We start from the raw sequence: 11,845 nt of genomic DNA, 5'->3' as shown, positions 1-11,845 counted from the left end.
GGACCTTCTCATTGCATTCGTTCTGCCCTTATACTTCCTTTGGTTGCTTTCTTGTGCCTGGTATGTGTTCCTGCAAAAACATTCAAGGTCTTAACTTCATGTAAGAGCCAATCACACTGCAAAGGAGGCTGGGAAAGTAGTCTTCCTGTGTGTCTAGGAAGAGGAAATAGGATGGATGAGCATCTAGCCAGGCTCTATCAAAATCACCAAGCATTTTTTCCTTGTACCCAAACTTTTTCTAGATTGTTCCATCCATGCATTTATTTTTAAAATTAATGTTAGTAATAATAGCTAACATTTATTGAGCATTTATTATGTGTCAGGCACCACGTGAATCATGCAACATATTAATACGCTAATTTATCAATCCTTTACAAAAATCTTATAAGGTAGGCACTGCTTTTATCTCCATTTCACACACAGAGTGTGTGAATTGCCCCAGGTAGCACAGTTAGAAATTGCCAGAGCCAGGCTAGATCCCAAGTTTGAAATCTATATTTCACACAAGACAAGGTGAATGTTTGAAGAGAAAAAAGGAGTGAAGGAAGGATCCATTATGTCGATGTCCCTGAGTGGGTGGAAGAATGATGGATCTTGTCTTGTCTCTGTTCTGCACCTGGGAAGATAAACCTGTAATCAACATGATTAGTGTGGAATCACACAGACTTTGGTTTTAGGAGCTAGACTCAGCCTGCAGACCCAAGTTACAATTTGCATGTCCTTGCTTATGCCAGCAAGGAATTTCCTTGTGAATGATCTGTGGGGGCCAGTCCTTCACAGGGGCCTGAGGCCTTTTACCTTTCAGTGGGGATCGGGCTGATGTACAATGTTAGTAACAGCTATGCATTTGGAAGGGGCTGTTGCATGACTCAGCCCCCAGGCTTGGCCTTCCCTTTTGCATAACGAGTTTGGGGTGGTGGTCCCGAGGTTTTTATTTTCCTTTACAGTTCCTTCACCAGCCTTTGACACCCACAGCTTGCTGTCACTACTGGCCTGCTGGCCATTGGCCACCCCTTCATTGAGGCATTGAGCTTCTGGCTTCTGGTCTTCTTCTGAAAGCCAGTTGCTGTCACTGGCTGGGCAACCTTGACACCCACGTGGATGATGTGCTCAACTCCACAGCCTCAGAGTCTCTGCTTTCCACACAGAAGCTCACTCCAGCCCCTCCCAGAAAACATCTGGATGGTGCTGTCACCAGGAACTGTTTTGCTTCTGCCTTTTACCTCCTCCATCAACCTCATCATAGACCTTGTAGAGCATTTCTCCACCTTCCCAGCCATCGCTCCCTCCTGGCCTCATTCCCCGTCCTGCAGAGCCTGGAATCCATGGGCTGCTCTTTCCCGAGGGCTGAAGGAGTCAAGTTGGATGGTGCCCCCGGGTAGCAAGGGGTCTGGAGGTGGAAGTCGGAAGCAGGGAAGAGGAAGCATCCTTCTCCTCATAGTGCCAAGGGGCACTTCTGCTTTGGGAACAGAGAAGAGAGTTATGGGAATTGTTAGGCTCCTACTCGAAATGATCTTTCTCTGTCTGGGTGAAGTGTTACCGGGAAGGGAATCTGAGAATCCTCACCCTGGATCTGGTCTAGGCAGCCCAGTTTTTCTCAAGGTATGATCTTGCAGATGACCTTTTGAGAATGACCTGGAGATCCTTGCTAAAGGGCAGATTCTCACACCCAACCCAAGCCTCCTGAGTCAGAGTCTTTGGGGATGGGCCTAGGAGTATGTATTTTAAACAAAATTCAATGTGATAGTTATCTACTTTAGGGTTTGGGGATCATTGATGTAGATTAGTCAGACTCATCTCCCCCAGGAGGCATTAAAAATCTGTCACCTCCTACTCCCACCCCCGTGATTTCTTCCACGTTGGACAGAATTATCAATCACTTGTGATTTTTCTTTGAAGCCCCTTGGAACTAATTCCACTCCCTTCCCCGAAGGGCCTAGAGTGGGACGAGCATACTTGGCTCAGGAACAAACAGAAATTCCACCCCAAGTCCCTGTCATCTTCCCTCTCACCTCCTCCCCATGTTGAGAAACAGTTTTGGTCTCTCCCTTCTGTATGCTCGTGGAAGGGGCATCCGTGTGACCAGGAAACTGATTACTCTACCAGGGTAGGCACCGAGAGATAAAAATCCAGTCTTTTATAACTTTTTAAAACCTGCCTCAGGGAAAGGACAATAAACCGGGACTCCCGGTACTGTGACGACCTGGTAGTTCCTCATCCACAATGAGATAAATCAGATTAATTAAGTTCCCCCCAGAACACAGCGTGTCTCTCTCTGCCTGGTGCTTTCCAAATGGGGGCTCCACCACCAGGGCCTCTGCAGCCCCCTCCCGGTGCTGTAAGGATGGGACATGGCTACTCGTTTCTGGGACAGCTGGTTTCTGTCATTCGAAACAGCACAGGGTTTGATTTCAGAGGAACTGATTCAAATCCAAGTTCTCCTTCCCTGCTACGTGCGTGACCTTTTCCAAGTTACTAAACCTCAGCTCTATTTCCTCATCTCCGCAAAGGAGGGACTCCTACTCTTCCTTACTTTCTCATAGGTCTATTGAGGACAAATGATTCTGGTTTTGAGAAGGGTGGAGCTGTGCATTGTTAGGAGCAGGAATCAACCTGGGCAACACCTCAAGCACCTCTGCCAGGGGCTGCACCTGCAGCCAAGAGGAAGAGACCAGCTGAGCTCCCAGCGGTCCACAAACACTGGTAGCACCAGAACGCTGTCATGCTTGCAGTGTCACACGCCCTGGCCCTACTAGGCAATCGGTGGCGTTCCAGGTACCTTTAGCACACATGGTCCAGTGGGTCGGGTATCATATTCAAGCAACCCTGTGAGATGAAGAGGGTTGGATGCTCCGTAAGTCAGAAGGAGAACTGTTCCTTCCATCACCCTCCAGGGACTGAGCTGTAGACTTTGAACTTAAAGCTGCTGGTTTGTATTAAGAGACAGGAAGTTACTTCTTCAACTTTCCCATCGTTTCCAAACACTCTAGAGCTCGGTGTGGGTAGCAGGGCAGGCTGGCTGTTCAGGCTGTTGGATCTGGAGGGTCTCCTGGCTCGGCCTGTGACCTAGGCCTCTCTTTATCTGTACCCTTCCCGCATCAGAAGTGCCAGGGCCCACGTGGGTTTGAGTGTGTTCCCAATCCTTCATGTTTGTATTTGTAAGAGAGTCATCATTTGCCTGATGGAATAATTTCAGGAGCCGCGGCAGGGGCAACGTAACAAACACCGTAAGGGGCTGGCCCTCTTGGCTATTTGTGAGGATTTCTCAGAAACTGTTAACCAGGAAAACAATTACATCTCATCACTCCCACCCAAGCTGTATGGGTCAGTGGCTCTTTTTAAATCATAAGATCATGTCAGTCTCCTACTTAAAAACTTCTGATGGTTTCTCATTACACTTGGAATAAAATCTCAACTCCTTACCCTGGCCCTGTCTGCGCTCAGCTCAGACTCCTCCCATCTCTCCCATACCAGCCTCCTTCCTGTTCCTCAGACATAAACCAGCCACGATTGTGTCCACCTTGGGTCCTTTGTAGTGACCAGCCCTTCTGCTTAGATTTCCCTTTGCATGGACTAGCTTTTCCTTGCCTTCAGACCTCTCTTTATACGTCACCTCCTCCGAGAGGCCTTCCCTGACTCCCCAGTCTACTGTTGCTTCTATCACATGACCCTATTTGCATTCTCTGCAGAGCACACATCACTCTGGCACTTTTCTTATTTCTTTTTTTCCGTCTATTTCCCTTGCAATGGAAGACAGAGGTCTCATGTTCACCTCTATAATCTCTGCTCCTAGTACAGTGCCTGGCACATAGCAGGCCCTCAGGAAATACTTGCGACTCTCTAGATAAATTGCCCTTAGAGCTGGAAACTCTAATTCAGGCCTCACTAGCCAGGTGATCTGAGCCTCAGTTTCTTTTTTGTTAAATGGAGATAACAACACTGACCTTGGAGGGTTAGGAGTAGTTAATAGGGAGGAGTATGTACACGTGCCTTGGACATAGGAGACGGTCATTAAATACATATGTGAATACATACATACGTGCATATATACATACGTACATACATAAGTTTTCCTTCCCTCTTTTGTCTCTGGCCCTGGCTCTGCCACTTGTGAGGCGCGTGGCCTTGGGGAGTCATTTTTTTCTCCAAGCTTCATGAGAGGAAGGGACTGTCACCACAGTGACAGCACTGTGATCAGCACAGGCAGTCGGGCTGGGTTTGCTCTCTACCGGGTGGAAGGAAACCGGGCTCCTTTCCCCAGCCGCATTGGCCAAAAGGCTTCCGTGAGCTTGAGCAGAGATGCTCCACCCCCGCCTCAATGGGCACCTTGGGGAGCTTCAGAAAGGAAGCTAGTGACAGAGACCGCCCTTTGAATACTAAGCAGGATCTTAATTTCCCCTTGAATTGGCAAGCTTTATATTATGGGCCTGCTGTTGGCAGATAGGGGGGAAACCTTGATGGAGGGTGAGTTAAATATGGCTGGGATTTACAATGGAATAAAAGGTGCCAGATTAATAGGGTTTCTTTTCTCTGAACCGTAAATTGGAAGCTCTGGTGTCTGATCGGCTACTAAATCTCCAGTCCCATGGGCTTCTGGATAGAGATCTGGGAGCACCCAGCTGGGAGCCGAAGGTTGACGCAAGTAATGATCTCACCACTGGCTTTGCCCTGCAAGGGCTCTGGGTCGAAGGGCGAAGGGGCTCACTGGGTCTGCATGATGACGATGGTGTCCGAGATAGCTCCCAACGCTGCTAGGAGGACACCTCAGCCTTTCCTCACATCCCCTCAGGGGACGGCCTGAGCAGAGGACAGTGGATGACAGGCAGGTGTACTTGATCACACTCTGGTAGCCCCACCTCGCCACTCTCCTCTCCCTCCCCCGCATAGATGGAAAATGGCCCAGAGCCTGGAACCCTTGCCACCCTGCAAGCCCCAGGGGACATTTCCTTTGGTAAAATACCCTCCAGCATTTTCAGGAGTACGGTCTTGGAACCTTGTAGAGGATTGAGTCCTCACTTGCTTGAAGTCGGGTAGCAGAGGGGCAGAGAATAGGAGGGAGGTTGGTCTGATTGTTGCTCAAAGCTCTCCCCACACTGCTGCCTGACAGCCCAGGAACTAGATCAAAAGGCAGGGAATCCACTTCATTTAATTGTCACAGTCAACTTTGAGATAGGTAGGACTGAGATCGGTTTCATTTTAGGAATGAAGAAACCAAGGTCCAACCCGATTGGGTGACTTGCACATAGTCACACAGTTGAGTAGCAACAGCTGGAAAAGAAACAAAGTTGCTGGACCACTCGGCCTCCCTGCTTGCTCCCCGGCTGCCTTCAATCTCAAGTAGCCACTGTCTGTAGCGGGGGTAAGGATGTGAGCATGGTGACAATGCTGTGTTTTCCTGCTGCACCCAGCCCTCTTTAGGGGCAGGAGGAATAGCCTGTGCACCGTAAGGGTTGGCATGATAGGAGTGATATAGTCTCAGAGCAGCTCCTTGGGAGGAGTTGCCAACCACGGAGTGCCAATATGGGATTTAGAAAAAAAGCTCGTTTGGGGTAAATGTGGCACTGTGTCGGGCGTGGGTTTTAGCCTCAACTTACCCCTTATAGCTGGGGACTCTTTTGCAGAGAATAATGGCACATCCACATACAGTTGTCCTACTAAGGGGCATTTGAATCTCACCTTCAAAAGAAGAATCTCTATTGCAAAGGCTTTCCATGTACCTCTCTCCTCTTCCCTCTGCTGCCTTAAGCAGCCTCTTCAAAGAGGTGTTCACTAAGAACACCCAGGCAGCTTCCCCAGCCGCTCATCTGGGGCTTCCAAGTAGAACCTCAGCAGGTCATTCAATCCAGGAAACCAGAAAAAAGCAGCAGAGGTTGGGGCAGATGCCCTGAGGTCAACAGTCAGGTGGGGCCCACCACCTCTGCTGGTGTCTTCTGCCATTTTCCTGGTGGCTCCTACTGTCCCCCTGACCAGACTTGGAGCACTCCCAGCTCTTCTATGAGCAACAATCATTAAGGCACTTTGGCTAGAGCCTCCAGGGACATGCAGCAGAATATTTATGTCCAACCTGCTTTTTTTTTTTTATGTCAACAATTCAACTTACTTTTTGGCTTTTTCTTTGTTGCATTAGGAGAAGTCAATTTCTCTTATGGACAGGAAGGTGACCTTCCCTAGAATGAAATACAAACATTTTTCCTGCTAGCCATTGTGCTTTTAAAGACCAAGCCCTCCTTGCTCTAAAGCAGAAGGCAGACCCTTTATTGAGGGTGTGTGTGTGTGTGTGTGTGTGTGTGTGTGCGTGCGCATGCACGCCCACCAGTGTATACACACTAATTATTTAGAATAGCATTACAGTTGCATTCAGAGGTCTTATGGGAAAAAAAGAATGAGATAAAAATTTGGAGTGGAGGGCAAGGTAGGTCTGTTCCAGAATGAAGGAGAGACTGGAAAAGAAGGAAAAGGGGGGAACATCTGGCACCAGGATTTCTGCTGAGCCTGGGTTGTGGTTAGAGTGGCACAGCCACCCAGTGTCAACCAAGAGGGCAGGGAAGACCATTATGAGGGAACCATTTGGGTTTCTAGGAGCTGGTCTGGATCAGGGTCATTGTCAGTGGATGAAGCACCTGACATTCCCCACTTATATGAGGGGGAGTGCCACATTATCTGCCCCTAAAGTCCTCATTAGCCAAAAGTCCAGCGACTTGCCCAGGCTGCAAGTCTTTTTGATGCCATCATCTGGATGTCCTGTGAGTGGGTCTCTCTGCAGAGGTCTCAAGTCAGCTGTAACAGTGGAAAGGGATCCTGATTACACAGCAAGGATGGGGGAAGCGCTGCTACACCGGTTTGATGGGGTTAAGCTGAGCAAACGAAGGTCCAGAGAGTTAAACATGTGAGCCTTGACTTCTCAAATAGATGACCTCATCAAAGCTGATAGAATTATTGTTTTGGTGAGGTTAAATCCAATTGTAAAGGCATGAAGGGAGCTTGCAATTTTGAAGAACCCAACTGCAGATTATTTTATGAAATAAAGAATCCTTTTGCCATAAACTGAGTTTGTTCCCATGATTTAGTTTAAATAAAACCCCATACAAACCCAAACCTCGTGGAAAGTGGATTTTCCCAAACCTAACTGGCAATGCAGCCACTCATGATCTCCTGCCATAGAGGAGAAGCAATAGTGCTTTGGACAAGGGGGAGAGAAGTATTTCCCGGGGAGCCCTCCCACCTTCTCTCCTCTACCTGCATTCAAGCTGAAATGCATTTGTCAGGTTTTCTGGGGCCACACTCTTCATAAACAAGACTCATCAGATGGTATAGTTAGAAAGAATGTTGCCGGTCATCTGGTCTACCCTCTCATCTGCTGTAGCAATGTCCTGCTCATGATAAATGGTCACTTAAGAAATAGGACCACTGGGTCTCATTTGACTTTGACTCCCCAGCACCATCATCATTTGACAAGTAGCAGGTGTTCAATGACTGACTGAATGATTGAGTAGATGCATGAATATCTCTCAGCAGTTCCTTGAACACCTCCAGGGACAGGCAGCTTATTATCTCAGAAGGCAATATATTCTTTTTGTAGGTCTCTCTGATGATTAGAAAGTTGTTTAAATTGAGTCAAGGCTCACTCCTTGCAAATTTTCTCCATGTGTCCAGGTTCTGCTCTCTGAAGGCAGCAAAGCAGTCTGTCTCTTCACTCTCTCACTGTAGCTTTTGTTGTCCTCTTCCTCCTGGTGCTCTTTCTTCATCAGCTAGCGAACGGCATGCTTCTCCCTGTTGTTCTGAAATATATCCCGGGAGCGTTCAGCTCATGGATGCCTTGCTAGGGCAGTGCTCTACGATTCAGACCTTTCCTTTCCTTTTGGCTCTGTTGAATGAACGTGTCTTAGGCACCATTCTTTCTCAGCCAGCTGCTATTGTAGAAAACTAACTAAAAGAGAAGATATCACTGGTGGTGATGTTATCAGTGATGATTACTTTCCTCTTCACATTTTCTTGTTATAACAGAAACTGTTTACAATGAAAATGCATTATTTTAATAATCAGGAAAAACTATAACACTACTTCTATTGTGGGAGAAAGATAATAATAATCTGGTTTATCATCGAGTGTTGATGAATACTCTATCATTGCCCTAGGGAAACTTTATCAAATATCTACTAAGTACCAGGCACTGAACTAGTAATACAGAAATGAACAAAAATAACCCTTTCCTTCAAGTGGCTCTCAGTTTATTTGCTCAAACAATGATGCCGTATGTAAAGAGAATTCCCAGATTGCTATGGGGGCACTAAGGAGGGGCATTGAAAGTAAACAGGGAAAGAAGCAAAGAACTTTTAAAAAATAGGTGTTCAACAGGAAATGATTTGGGGTAAAGGGAAAACTTCTGTTCTGCTTTTGCAAATTTTGCTGAAAAATCAACTCACAGTAAAGCAGATTAATAAGAGAAAAGCTATTCCAATTTTATCATTACCATGTGCTCGGGGAAAATGAGAGTGATTGCCTAATATCCCAATGAGAACTAAATATTTAAATATCTTCATTTCAGAGGGAAGAGGGAGATGGGGAATATAGGTAATTCTGTTGAGGGGCAATAAATGATTACTAGAGAGGATGAATGGATAGGGGAAGAGAGATTGAGCTATATATGATTGTGTTTGGAAATCAAATGGAACTGAGAGACAGGCATTATTTTGGAAATGGGTCAGGCCAGATCTGGTTGTATTCTTGATCTTCTTTCCTGCAATAGATGTTGAGATAACAGGGAGGGGAAAGTAAGACACTTGTTCTTCTTGATGGGTCCGTCTGGTCTTTATGGAGATAGAGGGAAAGTCCCTTCCAATGCCTATTGGTCTCTAAGGGCGTTTAATTCAAAATACCAAGGAGTCATATTTTGGGGTGAAATTTCCTGCCCTCCTTCATGAGGAAGAGATATCAAAACATGAAGACTCACTGATATGTGAAGGACTGTGGCCCCTTCAGGGAATGAGGGGGAAATAAAGACTTTCTCAGACAAGCAAACACTGAGGGAATTTGTCAAGACAAGACCTGCCCTGCAGGAAGTACTCAGAACTGCATTAGACATGGATCAGCACAATACACACCCACCAGTATAAAATCATCCGAAAGATAAAGGTCAAAGCCCAGATACCACAATGGCTCAATAGATAAAGCAACAAAGTTCAACTCAACAGGATGAACAGAAATCTCCATTTATCAATTCTTTCAATAAATATGAATGGTTTGAACTCCCCACTGAAGAGACATAGGCTGGCTGAATGTATAAAAAAATACAAGCCAAGTATCTGCTGTCTCTGGGAAACACATCCAACCCAAAAGGACTCATTCAGACTCAAGGTGAAGGGATGGAAAACAATATTCCATGGAAATGGAAACCAAAAGAAAGCTGGTGTAGCAGTTCTCATATCAGATAACATAGACTTCAAATCAATAAAAGTAAAGACAGACAAAGATGGTCATTATATAATGGCAAAGGGAGCAATTCAACAAGAAGACATAACAATTCTAAATATTCATGCAGTTAACACAGGTGTGCCCAAATTCATAAAACAAATCCTACTTGATCTAAACAAAATGATAAACAGCTGCATCATAATAGCTGGGGAATGCAACACCCCACTGACAGAAAGGGACAGATCCTCCAAACAGAAAATAAACAAAGAAACAATGGACCTAAATAGAATGCTAGAACAAATGGGCCTAACAGACATTTACAGAATATTCTACCCCAAAACTACTGAATATATGTTCTACTCATCAGCTCATGGAACATTCTCTAAGATTGATCATATCCTAGGCCACAAAACACGTCTCAAAAAAATTAAACAAAAAATAGAAATTATATCATGCGTCTTCTCATACCACAGTGAATAAAATTAGAAATCAACTCCAACAGAAACACTTATCTCTACACAAAGCCATGGAAACTAAACAACCTACTGCTGAATAATAGCTAGGTCAAGGAGGAAATTAAGATGGAAACCAAAAGATTCTTTGAACTAAATGATAAAGGGGGTACAAGTTATAAAAATCTGTGGGACACAGCTAAAGCAGTCCTGAGTGGAAAAGTCATAGCCACAAATGCCTACATCCAAAAAACAGAAAGATCAAAATCAACAATTTAATGAATCATCTCAAGGAACTGGAAAAGGATAAGCAAACCAATCCCCAACCCCGCAGAGAAAAGAAATAACCAAGATCAGAGCAGAACTAAATGAAATTGATAATAAAAGACTTATAGAGAAGATTAATGAAACAAAGAGTTGGTTCTTTTAAAAGATAAACAAAATCAACATGCCTCTCACTGGATTAACCAGAAGCAGAAAAGAAGGGACTCTAATAAGCTCAATCAGGAATGAAAAATGAGAAATTAAACTGATACCATGTAAATACAAAATATCATCTCTGAATCCTATAAAAATCTCTATGCACATAAACTTAAAAATGTGGAGGAAATGGACAAATTCTTAGAAACACACAGCCTGACTAGGCTCAATCAGGAAGAAATATAATTCCTGAACAGACCAATATTAAGTAACGAAATTGAAGCAGCAATGAACAAAATCTTCCAACAAAAATAAGTCCTGGACAAGACGGTTTCACACCTGAATTTTACCAGACCTACAAAGAAGAACTGTTACCTATCCTGCAGAAATTATTCCATAACATTGAGAAGGAAGGAATTTTCCCCAACACATTTTATGAAGACAACATCACCTTGATACTAAAGTCAGGAAACGACTCTACAAAAAAAGAAAACTACAGACCAATATCCCTTATGAATATAGATGCAAAAATTCTCAATAAAATCCTAGCAAACTGAATTCATCTTCTCATTAAAAAAATAATCCATCACAACCAAGTGGGCTTCATCCTAGAGATGCAGAGATGACTCAACATACACAAATCTATAAATGTAATTCAACACATAAATAGAAATAAAAACAAAGACCAAACAATGTTCTCAATAGAGGAATAGGGAATTCCCAATGCAAACAATCCCAAATCCCAAGGCCTTACCTAATGAATGGGAACCTACAAATGAGACCCAAATTCTCAAATGAGAACCAACATCTCCTAATCCAAAAGAGAATGAATTCCCCAGTTTCCCCAGTTCCACTCAACTGTGACTTCCACCCCAAATGGTGCCTACAAACAAATGCCCTGCCATAGGGCTGGAAGATTCAAAAACCTTCCCCAAATGGTGGAATCAAGGGTCTCCCTGTGCATACCAGGGAACTAAACAAAATGGCTGAGGCGTCATGACACATCCCAAATTTGTTTCCTTTTTCTCAACAAGGTTCAGGTTGTGTGGAGCTGCGTCTAATTTGGGGAGGAAGAGATGAGAGTTCCCTGGAGCTAAACAGGCCCTGGCAGCTGTTGGGGCAGTCCCTTACTCTCTCACCCCAAGAAGATGCTGCTCTTGCCAGCAAAGACCCATGGTTTGACCCAGGGCTGCTCCCCACCTCTTCCAGCCATGGCAATAGCCATGGGGTGCTGTTCCAGCAGCGTGCCAATGGACCCATCCAAGGACACCAAGTTCTGTTACCAAAAGTTTGGTGCTTGTCCCCATGGCTGAATGAAGAATGAGGACAAGCAGTTTGAGGAAAAGGAAAGAGAAGTTTATTAATTTGCTGGAAAATGAGGAAGATCTCAGACTCTCATCTTTAAGTATCCATTGTCCTCCCTTTTAGCAGAAATACAGAGTTTTTAAAGAGGGGTTTTCAGCTTCAGGTTATTGCTGTTTAACTATAACATCTCCAGTGAAGACGATCTGTGTCCTCTGTCTGGCTCTGTTGAGCCATGTCCTGTGGCTTAAGATACTAGA

The sequence above is a fragment of the Lemur catta genome, chromosome 23 (assembly GCF_020740605.2).
Source record: "Lemur catta isolate mLemCat1 chromosome 23, mLemCat1.pri, whole genome shotgun sequence".
NCBI classification, from domain to species: domain Eukaryota; kingdom Metazoa; phylum Chordata; class Mammalia; order Primates; family Lemuridae; genus Lemur; species Lemur catta.
This window is presented reverse-complemented; position numbering follows the sequence as displayed.